A 20,517-nucleotide genomic window follows, 5' to 3' on the forward strand; every position below is an offset into this window, starting at 1 on the left:
AAGTGTGTGTGTGCCTGTGTGCGCGTGCGAGTGACCTGGTAAAATCTACCTTATGGGGATAAAATGTCCCCACAAGGACAAGGATTTCGGAAATTGCCATCTTTGTGGGGACATTTTAAATGTGGGACCACATTTTTTGGTCCCCATGAGGAAAACAGCTTATAAATCATACTAAATTATGTTTTTTTGAAAATGTAAAAATTAGTTTAAGGGGGTAGAATGAACAGTTTTTACAGTATAAAAAATATGTCTAAGGAAAGTCCCCGTGTGTGCGTCACTGTGCGTGTGTGTGTGTGTGTGTACTTGTTTATGTGATTTACGAGGACACAAATTTGTATAATGACATGTGTATTACACTGGTATTACAACTTAAACGTGGTTTATGAGGACATTTCATGAGTCCTCGTAATTCAAATAGCTTAAAAAACATAAAAAAAACTACGTTTTATTAAAAATGTAAAAATGCAGAATGTTTCCTGTGATGGGTAGGTTTAGGGATAGAGGCAGTGGATAGAATATAGTTTGTAGTAAAAAAAAAAACATTACGCCTATGGAGAGTCCTCATAATGTAGTTGCACCAACGTGTGTGTGTGTGTGTGTGTGTGTGTGTGTGTGTGTGTGTGTGTGTGTGTGTGTGTGTGTGTGTGTGTGTGTGTGTGTGTGTGTGTGTGTGTGTGTGTGTGTCTGTGTCTGTGTCTGTGTCTGTGTCTGTGTCTGTGTCTGTGTGTGTGTGTGTGTGTGTGTGTGTGTGTGTGTGTGTGTGTGTGGACGCATGCTGATTTTTCATTACAGTACTGTTTTCATTGTCCTTACATTCTCAACAGGATATTCTGGATGCCTCAAGCACACAAATTACAAAGCAGAGAGGGGAAACAAAACAATCGGATATGATTGCAAAGGTATTTTCCACAAGCCCAAGAGCCTGAAGCAGTGTTTTGCCTGCGAGAACACCGGATTCACCTCATTTCAGAAAGCAAAATCAGAAGAACAGGAAATGAAGTCTTAATTCACAAAGCTTAAAATGAATTTTGACACGTCTGTATTCCCTTGATACGTGACCAAACATAATGCGCTTTCAGAAAGAAAGAAAAAAGATATATTTAAAAGCAAAATAAGTGAATTATACCATTTTTGAGGAAGCAGCCAACCGTACATATTGAATATTATTACAATGCCAGTATTTATTGTGTGCCTATAAGGACAGACTTCTTCAACTGATTGTCTGTATTAAAGCAGTAATTACAGCTCAAAAATACCTCAGGTAGCAAAGTGTTTCTTGGAGCTGAAGGATGTTATTTCATTAAATTACTGACTGTGAAGCCTTTTATTGTGCCTTTTTTCAAAGTCTCTGAGTGCTTTGAGTAGCCTATTTTTTTTTTGCTCTTTCTCAAGCCCAGTTCACTCTTTTCTCTTTTGATTTTGACAGGTTTCAAAAGTGATCTATACATTGGGCTCTTTTAGCTCAGGGTGAAGCACTTCATTCTTTCTTTCTTTTTTCTTACACCCACAATGTCCTCCCACTGCTCCTTGCTTCTTTTAAATTAAATGTGGTCTTGCTTTACTTTAGTCTTCATATTGGAGTTTAATTACGTGAGTAATATTAATGAGAAACATAATTATTTTGGTTAACAGCCTATAATTACACCTAATTATTTCCTTCAGTGTTTTAATTAAGTGTATTCGTGAGTAAATATTGATAATAATTCTAAATTAACTAATATGTGACACATTAAATGCAATGGTTTTATGACACATGAGCTAAAGAACCAAAGAAAGAACATTAAGTATATGCTTTCCAGCACAGTCTGAACATCCGTTTTCTTGAGAACAAAAAAAATTTTTTCTCTCCTACATTAATATCTGAATTGCTTGAATGAAAAATGGCAGCATGCATTTGAACTTCCTACTGTTTCAATGCTTTTTTTATTAGTTCAGAATCAGGTTTATTCTTTAAGCAGAGATAAATATCATTGGACGATTTGCATTGACATAAAGGATCTTTTCTCAGTTCTCATATATCTCATATATTCATTTCCCTTCACTGTCAGACTCTTTCTGTCCCCTGCCCTCTTTGAGAAACAGCGAGAGTACCCAGAGTTCCTTACTGTCTGCCACCTTTAAGGCTCCTACTTTTTGAGCTCCAGGCAAAGGAACTCACTAGGGGGATTCATACCTCTTAAAAGGATCGACTACAAAGAACAAGGGAACAAGGCCCAGTGACTCGGAACAGAGCAGGGAAGGGAATAAATGAATGCAAATGGAATCCCAGAGAATCCTGTAATGATCATGGGATTGACTGGGGGTGAAATTTGACTGCTCAAACAGAAAATGTTATCAAAGAAATGTTATAACAAGACCCAAAATTAAGAGAATGAACCACCGCATTGAGGTTTTCCATTTGAACTGTAAATATATGGAGCCTCAAACACATTTTTAGCATCGTCTTATGACCTTTGTCCTGTTCAAGAGCCAAACTGAATTGTAATAACAATGATTGTTACCCAAATACGGTAACTGCCTGCAGTTGTGTCTGCATATTAAACTGGGATACAAACAAGGACAATTATTTTTTTCAATTAAACTCCACTCCACACGTTTAACCCTCTGGGGACCAAGGTGTTTTTGGGGTCCTTGTATTTTTTGTTTTTGTTTTTTTTTGTTTATTTTTTTCAGTTGCTTATAAACATATGAATGGCAAAGGTGTAATTGCACTCTATTTAGCACGAACTTGGCTATCATAATATGTGAGCAACATGTATGTACATGTTTGCATTTTTGAGAGAATATTTGCCAGATTTGAAAAGGACATGGTGATGGAAAAAATGAGATGAGAGGAAAAAATTGCTTTTGCGTTCCCCAGAGAATGGGGACTTTTGATTTCTTTGCGAGCAAATGCAAACTTTATCGGAGGAACGCAAGTTTTGCGAGGGAACGCAAATGTGTTGCAAGGAAGGAAAAGAGCACTGAAATATATTTTATTGTTTCCTTCTATCTTATATTTTTCCATCACCGTGTCCCTTTAGGGGCTCTGTACCTGGGAGTAAGTGCACTGTCTCTTCAAATCAGTCAAGTCCTGTGAAGAAATGCTTGTGTTTTTTGCCATGCACTCAAAATGGAGTTTCCCGATAAGATCTGATGGGATAAAGCCTGCTCTTTAATGTCCTCCTCTAGTGATTTCTACATAAAGCAATCTAAAATCATAACCTCACATATAATAGGAGACAAACATCATCATTTTGAAATCAGTTTAAGGTTAGTCTTCCAGCTGTGCAAAAAACAGCCCTGAAAGTGAATCAGGTTGGGAAGTTACTGGACCTCAAAGACTTCCAATTCAGTTCAATTTATTTGTATAGTGCTTCGAAATACGTGTTCTTCCAAAACAGCTTTAGAAAGATAATTAATTGAATTATTTGATGTGATTTAGCCACATGTGGTAATGAAATTAAATTACATAAAAATATTTAAAATCGAAAAATCAGATCTAAAAAATAAATTGAATGCTACAAAAAAAAAAGTTTCCCTGGCCAAATCAAAATACATGATAACATTATTTAAATGTATAACATTATATGACGTGACAGACAGGTGAATGATGTACAGTATGCAATTTTCCCGCGAAATCTGTCCCAACAACTTTAAAATATAAATCATTATTATAGGTTTTCATAGTGTCACAGTTGTGTTTCTAGTCTTCTAGTCACATGTCTTCCTTTGTTCTGTTTTCCCGCCACTCATCTGTTTCCATGGTTGCTGTCATTTAGTTCATCTGCATTTAGTTCATTATTAGTTTATCAGTTTAGTTAATTATCATCATCATCTGTTTCACCTGTGTTCTGTTAATCAATGATCATCTGTGTTAGGTTCCTTCAGTTCACTCAATCTTTGTCCGTTCTCCATTATATTTAATGTGTGCGAACCTTCTGCCTGTCTGTACCTTTGAGATATCAACCCAGTCTCACGGCAGTTCGTGATATGGTCACGTAATTTAATCTATTGATTCGTGGCACGGGCACGTTTATTTCGTTATTTTCGTAATTCCAGCACGTTTTTTAAAACTAATGTATTTCAATGGGAAGCATCTTTCGTGATCAAAGCACGATTCTATCTGCCTATCGGGCTGCAGTAGAGAAGCTGTTTAATCAACATTTATTCACGAGATCTTATCATGGTTTATGTATTTATTTTAAATATATTATTTCGTTCTTATTGCCAGGGAAGCTGGATTGCTTTGCTGTTTATTGATATTTTAAAAAAAATATTTGATTAGTAGGAAATCGCGCTGAAGAAGTCTCATTCCGAACACCTCGCGATATTTGGCATCAGTTCACGTGTGCCAGATGTTGGTAAGTAGTCGTAAATACGCTGTCCTAATAATGTTTGATATAATGTATTTTCTGTGTGTCGAAATTAATCAGATTAGCTCAAGTTCAGTCACTGCATTATATCTGTCATCTCAACGGAGGCTTTGCGTTTCATTGCTTTCTATGAAAATGGTTTCTATGGTGATTAAACACTGTCTGTCACGTGATGTGCTATACAGTAGGCCTAGAGTAGACCTTCAATCAGTTAATCATATTCATATCAGGTTTTTAAGTTGTACAATTAGTTCCAAAGTTGTATGTGTAGTAGAAGCACAGTAAAAACAACACCATGCTTTTACCACAGTAACATTAGTTTTACTGTGATAAGTGTAGTAAAAAGACAGTAATCACACAACTTACCATGCTTTTACCACACTATTGGTAGTTTTAATGTGGTACTTATTGTAAATGCACAGTAACCACAACACTAACCATGCTTTTACCTCAGTAACCTTAGTTTTACTGTGATGGGTAGTAAAGGACAGCAATCACAAAACATACCATGCTTTTACCTCAGTATTGGTAGTTTTAAAGTTATAATTGTTGTAAATTATGCATATTAACCACAACACCTACCATGCTTTTAATGCTTAATAATGTAACATCCAATATTTGTAAGGAAAATCAGTACTTTTTCCTTTAAATAATCCTATATATTATACATAATGATATTTTATTTTCTCTGTTTTCAGCTGAAAAGACCAAAAGGGCCTTTCGAACTCAGTCAGCCCATTATTGTTTGAGGACAAGTAAACGGAGGAGACGGACCGCTGCAAAGACAAATATTCGCAATGGTACGTATGTGTTGGTTTTAACCCTAAATCAAACATTTTATCAAGCATTTGTTGTTTCTTAAACCTGTTCTTACAAAACCCATAGCCCAATCAGTATGAACAGTCTCAAAGTCTTAATAATTCACAAGATTTAACAAGTTGTCAAATTCGTACGATACTAGTACATATTTGTATACTCGTACATAATCCTGCAGCTTTTACTCCTAGTGCTCATTGGGTACTGCCTCAATTCCTGTACATAGTTATCGCGATATTTGTAAATCAGTTGCGCCCCTTCTTGGATAGTAGTCTGATGTCCCACACACTGTCAGAAAGTTTATATTAATTGCATTGTGTATTCATTAAAATTATTACAAATTAGTCCCTGTCTGTTGTGTTCATGTTCCAATGTCCAATGATACATGATGTCTCTCCACACCTCATAACCTACCTCTGTTTGCAAGAGTGGAAAAGCTAATCTGACTTGTCACATGACATCAGATACGCGATTATTTTGTCGTAATCAGATCAGTTACACTGCTGATAACTGTCCCGTTTGCATATAAATCATGTTATTTTTAAACGAGTTCATATGATTATTGCTTGCTATTAAATACATACTTTTATTCATAGAAATGCCCACATATCAGTGAACGTATAACATAAAAATGCTTTTAACATTTAATTATGCAACACTCTTTACAGAAATATATCCCACAGTTATGGATAAACTCCCAACATCATCATCAAGTCCTGTGCTGGGCACATTGGGCAACAAGTGTCCTCCAACGTATTCGATCCGTGGCCAAGTTCTCCGCATCTTCCCATGGGACACTGACATTGTTCAGGTCTTCGTGAAACATCTGTCTCCATGTCTTCCTTGGTCTTCCCTGTCTCCTGCATCCTCCTGGTGGTGTCCACTTCATCACTGTCTTTGGGTGTTGTTGTTTGGGCATGCGTCGGATGTGTCCAGCGAGGTGCACCCTTTGCTCTGTCACAGTTTCTAAAAGTCTTCATGTGAAGTCCCACTCCTCCTCAGGATCTCTTTGATATATGCAGAACCAATATTGAAAATAGTGATTTATCTTTTTTCCATATTGTTAAAGCATTTTGTTTTCTCTTTTCAGCTTCATAAACTGTGCTTGATGTCTGCCTAATGCCTTCATCAAAGAAGTGTCAGTGCTCATCAGGTGTTTTGCTAAAGGACATATTCATTGCCATCCATTAGTTCTAGTCATGCAGTGACTTCATGATGCAATAGACACATGTATATTTCTGCAAGTGTATAGCAGATGTTTGTCCGAACAATTGAAGATAGTGAGAGTGTTCAGGAAAACCTTTAGAAAACAATCCATATTTATGGAAATCTTATTGGTGCTGAAAGAATATTACAGAAATGAGACACTTGACATACTGGACATTATTCTGAGTTTGTTACCTTTACATTTAGATGGACTTCATGTCTTACATTTAGCTTCATTAAACCTTTTATTACAGTGGTCACTATAGTAAATGTCCACCATAACTACATCTATGGTATCATCATTACATCACTACCTGGTTAATGTAAATGTAATATACCCGTGAATGTATTTTATTGAAGCATTTTCTTACTGACGTTTATAATCATTAACTATTTTAAGTTGCCTTTCATTTAGTGACAATAAAAGTGATTAATGATCACAAGGATATAGAATTAAAGGTGAGAATGTAAAACGTTGTGCTTACGTTTTTGCCTATTTGTTCTTTAAAGCGAAGAAACAAATATATTTTCACATAACAAAGTTGAATCTCATCTCTTGGTTTGTAAAAATATAACTTCATCATAGCGATTTGTTTTAACGTTACTGTATATGTCCCTATAATAGATATCTTATACCTGTTTTTTTTATATAATTAACTTATTTGTATACTGTTGTGCAGTAGGTTTGGCACTACATTTGTCTTTAAACAGTTTGACATTAAATATTGGAATATGCTTTCAAAATTGTGTGCATTCATTGTGATTTTGTTACATTTATTTGAATATAATTGATATACCTTTGATATACTATACATACACTGTAAATGTTAGAAGCACTTTAGTATATGTAATTATCTTTAATTAAAATACTGCAAAACTACCCCTGCTGTAGGCCATTGCTTAGAAAAAAGTTTATCTTTCAAATGTATTTATGAATTAGTCTAATCAAATAAAAACATTTGTGTCATTGATCATGTGATCTCGTTTTTGGATGGTAACCACACAAAGGAGTCTTTTGTTTTTAAATGTGAGTTTTATAATTGAATTAGAATTAAAACATTACAGCCCAAATATTGTTTGGGTTTAAATATGAAATATTTAAGGTATCTATCCCTGTAGCCGGAACCAGAAGAGATCTGTCATCATTTACCATAAATGGGCAAGTAAGTGTGACGCATCTGTACAGCTGGATTGTTATTGGCTTTGACTTTATCGCAGAACTCGCTGTGATTGGACTATCCTTTAACCCATATAAAACGGCGCTTCATGTTACAAAGTATGTTTTTGTGTTATTATTGCGTTAGTTATACATAAAGTTAATGATAAAGTGTCTCTGTTTTGTGAGAAATTGCTCCTTTACTGAGATCCCCACCCTAACCCTAAGCATGGCTGCACATTTCAATGAACTACAGGACAATGTTTCCTGTTCCATTGATAGCATGACAGAGATATGTGGGTAATGTAGTTTAAAACGTTTAGTAATGAAACAATAAATGTTAAATACATAATATCTTTAATGGACAACTGGATATCTAAATTTGTTCATTGTGCAATCCTTTATGACATATATGAGGGACAGGCTGAAATTTGATAATTTACTGTGAGCACTTTAAAAATAACCTTTATGCCAGCTTTCCGTATATGTCAGAAAACTGGGCCCAACATTATTTAGTAAACATAGCATGAGCAGTTGTCCTGCCGATTTTCTCTTTGATACACTAACCGGACTGTGAGTTACAGCCATTTGAAATGTGCAGTTTTTTGCTCTTCTGGGGGCCGCTGGGCCCTTGGGGGTGGAAGTGCAGTACAATCTACACAGATCTACACACACTATTACACAGGGATAATGCACCATTCAGTAAAACAAACAAAACAAAACAGTGCCTACATTTCCTTTTCACCCCCTCTGATTGCTGCTTATATGCCTGACATCAGTAACGTCTATGCTTTCATTTTAAATGCAGTAGGCTAGTAGATGTACTAGAATGATCAACATGGATCATCTTCAATTATGCTTGAAGTGTTTATAGCAAGATAGCCACTGCAGCCTCTTGTTATTCACATAGCTTCCCTTTATTTCACTGCAAACATTGCAGTTGCAGCTTATACATGCAAGTATGTGCAACTTTTGTTGCATTGTTTTGTTGCAACTTTTGTCCCAAATATCATTAACCAGATCTAAATGTGTATGTCCTAAGAAAAAGAATCATGATAATTAATTATATGTAGTTGTTTTTAAATTATGAACTAAACTAAAGAAATAAGAAATTAAAATTTCTCAAATATTGTTTTTATTTACTGTACCAAACACCACTTTCAATAAACAATATTCACCATACTTTATTACACAATACTTTATTGGAGGACACAGCATAAAGTTGATAAAGTAGCATAAAGACAATGAGATTCAAGATAAATAAAAATGTGTCTTCAAAAATACATTAACATCATATTAATCCATTCACAGCTGCTGAGCCACAAAATGAGTGCCAGAGAATCATATTCAGTCACCTATGATACAGAAAACAGATTTGATATTGTGTTGGAAAATAATGATTCATTATCACTAAACTGGTTTCTTGCTCTTCCCTGTACATGTCTCGATCATGTTCATGTTCTTCTTCCTCGTCTAAACAGTTTGTTCAGGTGTACCCTACAGTACAACAGAAGAACAGAAGATGTGATCACTGATGTGGTGTAGCTTTTTCTCAACCAGAGGAAGAAGTCTCAACATCCCATTGTCAGGCGTTCTCCAGTCCTGGTCTGAAAGTAAAGCAAAAAACACAAACAATACAAATTAAGTTGTTTAATGGACAGTCAGGTCAGCTTTATGGCTATGTTTACACGTGGAAGGCGATTTTCATAAACGGACATTTCACCACTCTTCGTTTTCAAAAATAACATCGTGCACACGAACCCGTGTATATGCCGTCCAGAGCATGCCAAACCTGTAGGTGGCAGTGTAACGAGAAGCTCAAGCCCACGTTAGCCAGTCAGAATCCCGAAAATATATTCTCATATTGTGACGTCGCTGCCTAAAACTCAGTTTTTCTCAGTTTACATGCAAACGTGCAAACAAAGTTTTCCAAAATCTCCACTTTGGCCGGAGTTTTTAGAAATAATCGTTTTCTGTGATAAAAACTGGGTTTTCGTGTAAATGAGAGGCCAAACCGCAGGGAAATATCGGTGTCTTCACTTCGTGTAAACGGGGCCTATGTTCTGCGATATATTAAGCAGTGATGGGCTACTCTGGCCCTTAGCGTCCACTGTCCTGCAGATTTAGCTCCAACCTCAAACCCTCCTGCCTATTGTCTATAAGTAAAGCTGAAGACTTTCATATGTGCTCAATTAGGGTTGGAGGAAAACTCTCAACCTCAAAAAGGAGAACGCAAAAGGGCCAGAGTTGCCCGTTCCTGATTTAAATTTACAAAGCAGCAGTCAGTACATTATATAATATACACATTGATTTATTTTATATATATATATATATATATATATATATATATATATATATATATATAATATTTCAGCACATTATATAAGCTAAGTACTGAACAAAAAATGTTTTACCCATATCAACAGCAACCTATTTTAAAATTTCTTTAAGAAAGGCATGGTCTCTTTTGCCTTTGCAAGTGATGCTTGATTTTTTTCAAGACAACATACTCTTCTGTCACTTGTTTCAAGAGCTTCACTTGGTCAGTGATAACCTGTACAATGTAAAATTGTCAACATCAAATTATGTACTACATATTACAGCATTGTTTCAATACAAGACATACCAATGGATTTGCGCACCTTTCTGTCTTCTTTGGGCACCAGATGTTCCTTCCTCACCCGAAACAAAGGACTTATTCGATTAGCTTGTGTTGATATAAGGACTGGTCTTCCTTCTCTGCTGTAAAACAAGAAAGTATCTACTTACTCGTGCAATTACTATTGTTCTTGAAACATAAATTAAGACAGTTATAATTTACCTTACGATTCAGGAGAGAGCATTTGATGAGTAAATACTGATTGAAATGTTCTAGAAACTTTACCTGGGAAGGGCTGATCACGGCAAGATCCGCTGCGACTCACTAGTAGCTCTTGTGAGGGTTGGCTCTTAAAAGAGCTGTTGAGTTTGATGTTGTAGAGATCTAAAAAAAAAGGACAAAGTAATCCTGCAATACAGAAAGGAAGGTAATTTTATTACATTACATGCAAGCAGTCAGTTATACAACTGTAGGATATATTTCTGTAAAGAGTGTTGCATAATTAAATGTTAAAAGCATTTTTATGTTATACGTTCACTGATATGTGGGCATTTCTATGAATAAAAGTATGTATTTAATAGCAAGCAATAATCATATGAACTCGTTTAAAAATAACATGATTTATATGCAAACGGGACAGTTATCAGCAGTGTAACTGATCTGATTACGACAAAATAATCGCGTATCTGATGTCATGTGACAAGTCAGATTAGCTTTTCCACTCTTGCAAACAGAGGTAGGTTATGAGGTGTGGAGAGACATCATGTATCATTGGACATTGGAACATGAACACAACAGACAGGGACTAATTTGTAATAATTTTAATGAATACACAATGCAATTAATATAAACTTTCTGACAGTGTGTGGGACATCAGACTACTATCCAAGAAGGGGCGCAACTGATTTACAAATATCGCGATAACTATGTACAGGAATTGAGGCAGTACCCAATGAGCACTAGGAGTAAAAGCTGCAGGATTATGTACGAGTATACAAATATGTACTAGTATCGTACGAATTTGACAACTTGTTAAATCTTGTGAATTATTAAGACTTTGAGACTGTTCATACTGATTGGGCTATGGGTTTTGTAAGAACAGGTTTAAGAAACAACAAATGCTTGATAAAATGTTTGATTTAGGGTTAAAACCAACACATACGTACCATTGCGAATATTTGTCTTTGCAGCGGTCCGTCTCCTCCGTTTACTTGTCCTCAAACAATAATGGGCTGACTGAGTTCGAAAGGCCCTTTTGGTCTTTTCAGCTGAAAACAGAGAAAATAAAATATCATTATGTATAATATATAGGATTATTTAAAGGAAAAAGTACTGATTTTCCTTACAAATATTGGATGTTACATTATTAAGCATTAAAAGCATGGTAGGTGTTGTGGTTAATATGCATAATTTACAACAATTATCACTTTAAAACTACCAATACTGAGGTAAAAGCATGGTATGTTTTGTGATTGCTGTCCTTTACTACCCATCACAGTAAAACTAAGGTTACTGAGGTAAAAGCATGGTTAGTGTTGTGGTTACTGTGCATTTACAATAAGTACCACATTAAAACTACCAATAGTGTGGTAAAAGCATGGTAAGTTGTGTGATTACTGTCTTTTTACTACACTTATCACAGTAAAACTAATGTTACTGTGGTAAAAGCATGGTGTTGTTTTTACTGTGCTTCTACTACACATACAACTTTGGAACTAATTGTACAACTTAAAAACCTGATATGAATATGATTAACTGATTGAAGGTCTACTCTAGGCCTACTGTATAGCACATCACGTGACAGACAGTGTTTAATCACCATAGAAACCATTTTCATAGAAAGCAATGAAACGCAAAGCCTCCGTTGAGATGACAGATATAATGCAGTGACTGAACTTGAGCTAATCTGATTAATTTCGACACACAGAAAATACATTATATCAAACATTATTAGGACAGCGTATTTACGACTACTTACCAACATCTGGCACACGTGAACTGATGCCAAATATCGCGAGGTGTTCGGAATGAGACTTCTTCAGCGCGATTTCCTACTAATCAAATATTTTTTTTAAAATATCAATAAACAGCAAAGCAATCCAGCTTCCCTGGCAATAAGAACGAAATAATATAATTAAAATAAATACATAAACCATGATAAGATCTCGTGAATAAATGTTGATTAAACAGCTTCTCTACTGCAGCCCGATAGGCAGATAGAATCGTGCTTTGATCACGAAAGATGCTTCCCATTGAAATACATTAGTTTTAAAAAACGTGCTGGAATTACGAAAATAACGAAATAAACGTGCCCGTGCCACGAATCAATAGATTAAATTACGTGACCATATCACGAACTGCCGTGAGACTGGGTTGGAGATATCGTAAGCGTTTGCATTGGAACTTCTGACTCATCGTCGTCTTCTGCCGACACCACACCCTGACATATAGGCATTTGAGACTTGATTTATAAGATGAAACTCTTATTATTATTTTATTATTATAAAAAAGCTGCATAGAGTAGCTTTAATTTAATTCACCAGATGTGGTAAATCTAGAGGTTATGACTTTGAACAGTAAACATGACAATCTGTAGCTTGTCATTATTAAATATAACAAACATAATCAGCTATAAAGTCAGATTCTCGTTCATATTTTGTTTTATCTGAGCACAAACTTGTTTCTGTTTATGTATTGTGTTAGTTGGATGTATCTTTGCTTCCTCTAATCACGGTAATCCATGTGTATATATAGCACTTTCAGCTTCCAGGTTAATAATGGCTTTTACAGATCAAAGACATGTAGGAAAGAGATGTGACATTAATCTGTGACAATTTATGCCCAATTATACAAATCTTTAAAAAGTTCACACTCAACATCACAGGATATTTGCCCAATATTTTGCTGTCTAAAATGTGCGTCAAACTTTTTTCCGGCATGAAACTTTATGCACATTAGCTAATAGCATTGACTCCAATGCTCGACTAGGAGATTTGTTATCTATTGCTTGCAGAACAAAACACCCACTAACAACAACAGGATTATAAGGGAGGAATTTGCATTGTGAAGCAGAGTTAATTATCACTCTTTGTATAAATGCAGGGACGGATACGGGAGGATTACGGTGTGTTGTTGATTTACTGACTGACTCGAGCAGGTCACAGTAGGGGATGAATGTGGGACGTCTGTGATCTCGCTTTTTGTAGTAACAAGTTGTGTGCTGGGGGTATTAGTAGTACAGCTATAGCTGGAGCATTAAAACATTAAGGCCCTGATATAGCCTACTCACAGCAAAGTTATTTTTCGTTCTTCGCTTAGGGGTAAAAAGAAGTTCGTAAAACGAGAGCTGCGGTACACTGATAGCGAACATCTGAGAGCAGCCTTTATAGATATGTGCTGCGCTTTCTTCTCAATAACAAAATAAACAACAAAAATGACCTGTGAGAAAACAGCTGTAAAGAAGCATCTGATCATAGCGATGTGGATATGTTTACACCAGCTCTGCAATTTGGCGTTCAAGTCACGTTTTTTTATTTTTTTATAACTGCACTCAAGATGTAGGTGTCTTTGTTTCCACAGTATTTTCAATTTTTATATTTTTAGGTCAAACCGTTGTTGTCTGTCAGTCATATCATGCAGGTCTATGGGGTCCACCTCAAAGAGCATGCACAGCGAAGTCCAAATTAAACATGATTTAATGACTCGTAAATGTAAGTACACATTGATGGCCTAAGACAAGAAACGAGCGGTTTGTGTGAGAAAACGAACAGTATTTATATCGTTTTTACCTCTTGTAACACAGCCACGTCCAAAGTGATCTGAGGACGCGAGCGCATCCTGGTGTGTGACGTGTGCGCAGACTGGTGCATAGATGTATACACTAAATGTCGCCTTGGCAACGGCAGTTCATTGGAACGAATGTCTTTAATGCGACATCTAGTGTATATATATATATATATATATCTATGCACCAGTCTGCATACACGTCACACAGAAGGAAGCGCCCGCGCCCTCAGAGTACTTGGACGTGACTGTGATTACAAGAGGTAAAAACGATATAAATACTGTTCGTTTTCTCACACAAACCGCTTGTTTCTTGTCTTAGGCCATCAATGTGTACTTACATTTACGAGTCATTAAATCATGTTTAATTTTGACTTCTCTGTGCATGCTCTTTGAGGTGGACCCCATAGACCTGCATGATATGACTGACAGACAACAACGGTTTGACCTAAAAATATCAAAATTGAAAATACTGTGGAAACAAAGACACCTACATCTTGGATGCCCTTGAGGTAAGCTAAAACATATCAAAAATTAATTTAAAAGTGAACTATCCCTTTAATGCAATTGATTACTTACAGTAAGGAGCTTTACAGTATTAAACATTAAAAAACTTAATTACAACAACATTACAATCACAACTTCAATTTCTACTATAAAGCAGTGTTCCAGTGTGTTCATGATTTTTACTTGTGGATGTCTCGAAAGATTGAAGATTTCCATGTCAAAGAAGGAAGAGCCTCAGAGCCACAGCCACGGCACGGACCAATGGTAAACCGAAGGTGTTTACCAGCTGGGGCGGACTTTTCTAGGAATTCGGCTTTGGCAAGCTGTTTCGAACTCCTGAAACGAAATAATGACCAAGGACGGAGATATTTGTTTAATGTCCTAAGGAGGACTGTAGGCCTACTGGAAGGACGAATTTAAAGTCGACATGAAATCAAAATTGACCCTATTTAGTTTGTTAGCGCTAGTCTTTATTAGTTTATTACTAGTCTTGTGGTGAACAATTCATCCGTGCAAGTTAATACAAAGAAAAAAATGGTTTGCCGTGGTAATCTTTAATCAAAGTCTGAAAAGTTACATCCGGTCTGGAATGGCGTTCCTTTTCTGATGACGTCAGTTTGACGGCTTTGGGTTGAAAACGCTTAACCACTTCTCTCAAACCATTAGTCTGCTATGAGCAGAGATGGAGAGGAGGAGCGCTAAAGTAAAACACTGCCCTCTGTTCAATATTCCGTTTCAGTTGGAAATACATCCCAACACTGGAGAAAAGTCGTTTGCAACTTCCGGTTCACGCGGACTTTAATTTAGAAATAGTCCATTAAAGTGAGACAGCAGGTGGCAGAAATGCAACATTATAAATGCCAACTGACGTTAAACTCCTGAAACGAACTCCAAACAAAAGCTGCGTCCCAATGCGCCTATACTACGCCCTAAAAGTATGTACTCTTTTTGTGAAGAAAAGGTACATACTTTTGAGTGTGTAGCAAAAAAGTAGACAAGCTTTAGGACATACTACTTCGTCATCTTTAACGGACAGCTCTGTCGCGTGGCTTCCTGTCACTGTAAACTGCCCTGTCAATCATCTTGTCACAGTTAAAATCCTCCATTCATTCTAATTTCATTTTCCGTTTCTGAGAGAAATGTTGTAGCACGTCGATCTGCCAGTCGTGGCTCTTTCATGCGGAGACTCTCCTCATGTGTTTGCAATTTTATAATGATGCATTTAAAAGTTAATGGCTAATCGTATCTTTACAAAAATTCACAATGCTGCTGCAGATGAAATATAATGTGGAAAACATCGAATAAATAAAATTTTCTCAGTTTATACTGACAATTAATCCCTCAAACCCCTTTATCTAAACCTCTATATAACCGCTGGCATCGCACATCCTCCATGTCTGTAGTTTTTAAAAAAAAAACTTTTTACTCATGTTTGTAGTTTTAATCGAATCCTCGTCCAACGTGCAATGGGTTGTGGGCAATATTAGCCATTACAGTGTGCATCGATCTGCACTTCAGATACAGGCTCTGTCCCAAATGGCACCCTATGGTCTTCCTCTGAGTTCACACTTTCGTGACGTAACGCCGCTTTGACTGTCGGGAAGAAGTTCGGCAAAAGTGCGCATCGAGAGCGCAAATCGACCGCAGTGGAGGCGTTCGCAAGCACCCTTCTGAGAGCTAAAATGACAAATACGACACCCTACGGTCTCACGGACTCAACGGAAATTGTAAGCCCACAAGACCGAAAGTGCATATGAAGTGTGCCATTTGGGACGGGGCCATAGAGGATATCTTCGGCTCCGGAAATAGTAGACCATCTGGGTATCGTTGTAATAGCCTACTGATTTCAACATATTATGATTTGTGACGTACTAAACAGTATGCAAAGACGCACAGGAAGTTTGTTTTGACCTGATTTTGTTGAACGCCAGTTCAATCTTCAGTCGAACTTGAATTATCGGGACCGTTAAGACCACAGACCTCTAACTTAGTTTGAGAAAGCCATTAGCAGATGTGTCAGTGATTAAGTTATGAGAAACATAGGCTAATTGAATACAAATGATTAGATTAGATTTTTTTTGGGACTATCAATACTTGGCAGAAGAAGTAAATGATGACAGAACTTTTATTTTTGGGTCAACTGGTTCTTTAAAGTAAGACTTGCAATATGTCTTATTAAAAGCAATGAGGTTGACCTAGAGATCAATGAGATCTTTCACCCTTTCATGCTTTATAAATGACTTCTGCACGTCTCAGGTCTTCCTTAATGAGGACAGCACAATATATAGAGCCACTGTACAGAACATTGCCCGCTGGTAATGTGACTTATACACGATTACCCTGAACGCTGTTTTCACCTTATACAAGGTGAGAGACAACACATTAGCACCGTGTAATAACCAACAATAATTAACTCTGAAGTAGTCCATAGTTTATTAGGCAGTCCGTTCGGATACAAAGTGACTTTTCATATACTAATTGCAAGGCCCGGTCCCATTGGAGCAAAGTGGTGTTAAGACGCCCAGTGACACAATTGTGTTGAGCAAGACTGTGATCTCAGTGACTCAATTACTGGCTGATCCCTGTATAGAACTGAACTCATCCTGTGTTAGCAGACCCTTAACCCAGAAGATACTATACCACACATGATTTTCTTCTGCTGCATTTATTTACTGAAAAATACAGTAAAAACTGTGATATTGTGAAATATTATTTCAACTGATTTCTATTTGATTATATTCAAATGTAATTTACTCCTGTGATAGCAAAGCTTTGTTGCATCATTACTCCAATCTTTAGTGTCACATGATCCTTCAGAAATCACTATGCTGATTTGATGCTTAAAATGACTTTTCAAAATTGTTATTATTTAGCCATAAACATTTTATTTGAAAGTGATATTTTTGTCCTTCTGACAGTTGAATTATTTAGCTGCTTTGTTTTGACAGACAGCATCATGTGATATTAGCCAGTCTTTCTCTCTTGTTGTTTTAGGGGTTATTGTTGTGATTAAAAATTAGTTAAGTGTGTTAAGTCAAGACTGTTTAATTCTGTAAGAAAAACAGAACCTCAGATACTTTGATCTCCTGAGATATGGACAACACAAACGCATACTGCCATGTTCCCAGGGGCCTTCATCCAAACTTCCTCCTGTTCCTCGACAAGGTGCGAACGGCATATGTCTAACTCAATGCAAAATCCCTATTGTAAGTTCACGCCCCACATTGGGGAATGTTTTGTCTTGGTCTGAGTATTAAAGAAATGTTTCAAGAGGCTCAGGGCGATTTGTAGCCAAATCAGCCCGTAATGCTTAATGTCCTCGGACGCTCAGCATTATGTGTTTTTTCTAATGTCAGGTATGCATCTTTTACTCTTTATCTCTGAGCATTTGATGTTATTTTATTGATTATCGTTGAATTGATTATGTAATTGGCATGATGCATTTACCTGACTAATAATAAATTGTTACATTTGGTTTTATTCTGACTTACTCTGAAATTATTTACTCTAGTAGATTACATTAAGTCCATCACACCACGATTCTATGCTCAGGGCCATGTTTCTCAAAAGCATCGTAAGCCTAAATTGATCGTAGAACAATTGCCACCAATGGTCTCTACTACGACCAACTTATGCTTATGATGCTTTTGGGGAACGCAGCCCAGGTTAGTAAAGGACTAAAATCCAGCTTAGTTGGAGCAGAGGAGCACAGCGACGGAAGTTTTCTAGATCTGACTAACACATTGGCATTAGTCATGTATACTTAGACTGTAGAGGCTAATAATGGGTTTTCCGGTTAGAGTGTTGTTAGACCAATCTAAATATGGTGAGCCTCAACCTATGATTATTGTATAGTATTATTCTACAAGTGTACGTGGAAAACTATGATTATACAAAGTTACCATTAGAAGAAGTCAAGTTGGTCAGCTCGGTTCTATGGTAATGGTCATGAGTCATGACCTCTGCTTAGATATAGCCTAGACTTAAGTGTTATAGGAATCCGGATGAACGGGTGTAATTTCAATAAAGAGTTAAATAGAATAATCAAACATTCACCTAAATTGAATGATTAACAAATATCGATTAAACCTTTTTCATTTTTGGAGTTTGGATGAAATAATGCGGTAATTAAATCACTTTGCCATGCTGAAAAGACAGTAACACACATAAAACCTTCACCAGCTTATCGGAAACTGTCGCTTGACCGATTGGGCGGATCTTCTTCTTGCCAGAACCCTACACAGCATGTGGCTGTTTCTTAATTTCTTGTTTCATGTCAAAAAGGATTGTTGCACTCAGTTAAGCTTGTGCTAAAATTCTAATAGACTAAAGCTGGTTTCACAGACAGGGCTTAGATTAAGCCCTGGACATTTAAGTAGCTTTTATTTTTTTTTTAAAAACATTACTGATGATGTTCACCTTTAGACAAATCAATGGCAGCAAGTTGCTTTCAGTTTAAACATCTCAAACTAGATTTAAGACTAGTCCGTGAAACCAGACATAAGTGATTCATTTCAGTTGTTTTTCCGACAATTGCCAAATCATAACCACCCGGTGTTATCGTTCTCCCCTTACAAATAAAAACTTTACAGTGTTGATACGTGAACTATATCGTCGGCCTTCCCGGAATGCTTCAATAATGAGGCATTTCCTTCATTCTCCTTAAGCATAAATGTACTTCCAAGTACATCAAACATTGTTTACTATTAACATTTGATTTGCATCCTGCTGTTGCTCTCTGCTCCGTGGACGAGGAGTGGAAATTTAATGCAAATGAGGGGAATCTTCAGACTCATTTGTTTGAAGCCTGTCTGTCCTGCATGCTTCTATTGTGCTACTGAAGGGCTTTGATGTCATCAGGTAATTGCTCCCTTAGAACTGCGGAGGTTCGGCTTTAGAGCATCTCCATGGTGACCAGCACAGCTCTCAACATTGGCAACAAGTTTCCAAATAACTGTAATATTTCTTATGAATGGGGTGAGGGAGCTTAAGCCACAGACATTTCTGAGCACCACGTGGGGTTCGGTGCCATAGATGGGGTCTAAAGAAGTGCAATCGTTGCATTTTGAATGTTGATCTGATGGCAATGGCTGGAGAAAAGCTCTTTGTGATACTCATCTGAATGCAATTTTAGCATTGTTCCCTGCATGTGGACAATTTAAATAGATTAGCATGTAATTAAAGACAATCAGCTGCCTAACTCAGTCAACATGAGTTGTTGTGATATTCTTTTTTATTAGACTTAGGGTACGTTTACACAACAACGATGTCCTAAAAACGGAAAAGTTTCACGTACAGACAACAATGTTGTCAAAACGATTTTGTTCACATGGATCAGTGAAAACGACTAAAAACGCTGTAGGCCTATGCATCCAGGCCTGACGTCACCATTTTCACAAATGTGCGTTTTTTTAGTTTATACAGAGAAACTTGCACTTTGAAACACGTTTTCAATAGTTTGCATTTCCAGGGGCCTGTTTCAATAAGGAGGTTCAACCAACTCTGAGTTAAAACTTGAACTCTGAGTTGACTTACCCTGAGATGGGAAACTCTGAGTTTTCGGTTTCAGAACAGCTGAAATTAGTTAGTTCAATCAACTCTAAGGCCACATTTACACATAGCCGGGTATTTAGAGAAACTAATATTTCTCCCCCCTCCGTTTTCAATAATAACATCGTGCACACAACCCGCATAAATACGCCGTCGAGCGGCTTTATAACTATGCTAAACCTATGGGCGGCAGTGTAGGGAGAAGGATAAAGCCATGCAAGCCAATCAGAATCCTCAGAATCGACAAGAGAGAACCTAAAACCCCGTTTCTCCCAGTTGACACGACAACATATAACCGGCGTTTTCAGAAATCTCCACTTTGGCCGGAGTTTTTAGAAATGATCGTTTTCTGGGATAAAAACGGCGTTTTCGTGTAAATGACAGGCCAAAACGCAGAGAAATATCTGCGTTTTCCCATCGTGTAAACGGGGCCTAAGTTGACTGACTTTGAGTTGAGCGTGTGCACCACAACTATAAAAAGCCATTATCAATGGAGCCCAGATATTATGAGTCACCATGGCAACAGCGCCAGACACAAAGAGGAA

At 36.9% G+C, this 20,517-nt stretch overlaps 2 long non-coding RNA genes across 4 annotated transcripts; one reads left to right on the top strand and one right to left on the bottom strand.

Moving 5' to 3' along the window:
- Positions 1 to 3,952: 3,952 nt before the first annotated feature.
- LOC307011874 lies at positions 3,953 to 7,265 on the top strand. 2 transcript variants are annotated; one of them, XR_013800508.1, is made up of 5 exons: positions 3,953 to 4,168; positions 4,268 to 4,343; positions 5,054 to 5,155; positions 5,840 to 6,111; positions 6,262 to 7,265. It is a non-coding gene; the product is annotated as an uncharacterized lncRNA (long non-coding RNA). The 2 variants fall into 2 exon arrangements; XR_013800507.1 differs by having other exon boundaries at positions 5,840 to 7,265.
- A 1,738-nt stretch (positions 7,266 to 9,003) lies between these two features.
- On the bottom strand, positions 9,004 to 12,222 carry LOC307011907. 2 transcript variants are annotated; one of them, XR_013800521.1, is made up of 5 exons: positions 12,111 to 12,222; positions 11,299 to 11,400; positions 10,418 to 10,540; positions 10,160 to 10,275; positions 9,004 to 9,140 (listed from the first exon to the last, which is right to left on the bottom strand). It is a non-coding gene; the product is annotated as an uncharacterized lncRNA (long non-coding RNA). The 2 variants fall into 2 exon arrangements; XR_013800522.1 differs by lacking the exon at positions 12,111 to 12,222 and having other exon boundaries at positions 11,295 to 11,400.
- Between the last annotated feature and the right edge of the window lie 8,295 nt (positions 12,223 to 20,517).

This window comes from Phoxinus phoxinus, assembly GCF_949152265.1.
Source record: "Phoxinus phoxinus genome assembly, chromosome: 15".
In the NCBI taxonomy this organism is placed as follows: Eukaryota; Metazoa; Chordata; class Actinopteri; order Cypriniformes; family Leuciscidae; genus Phoxinus; species Phoxinus phoxinus.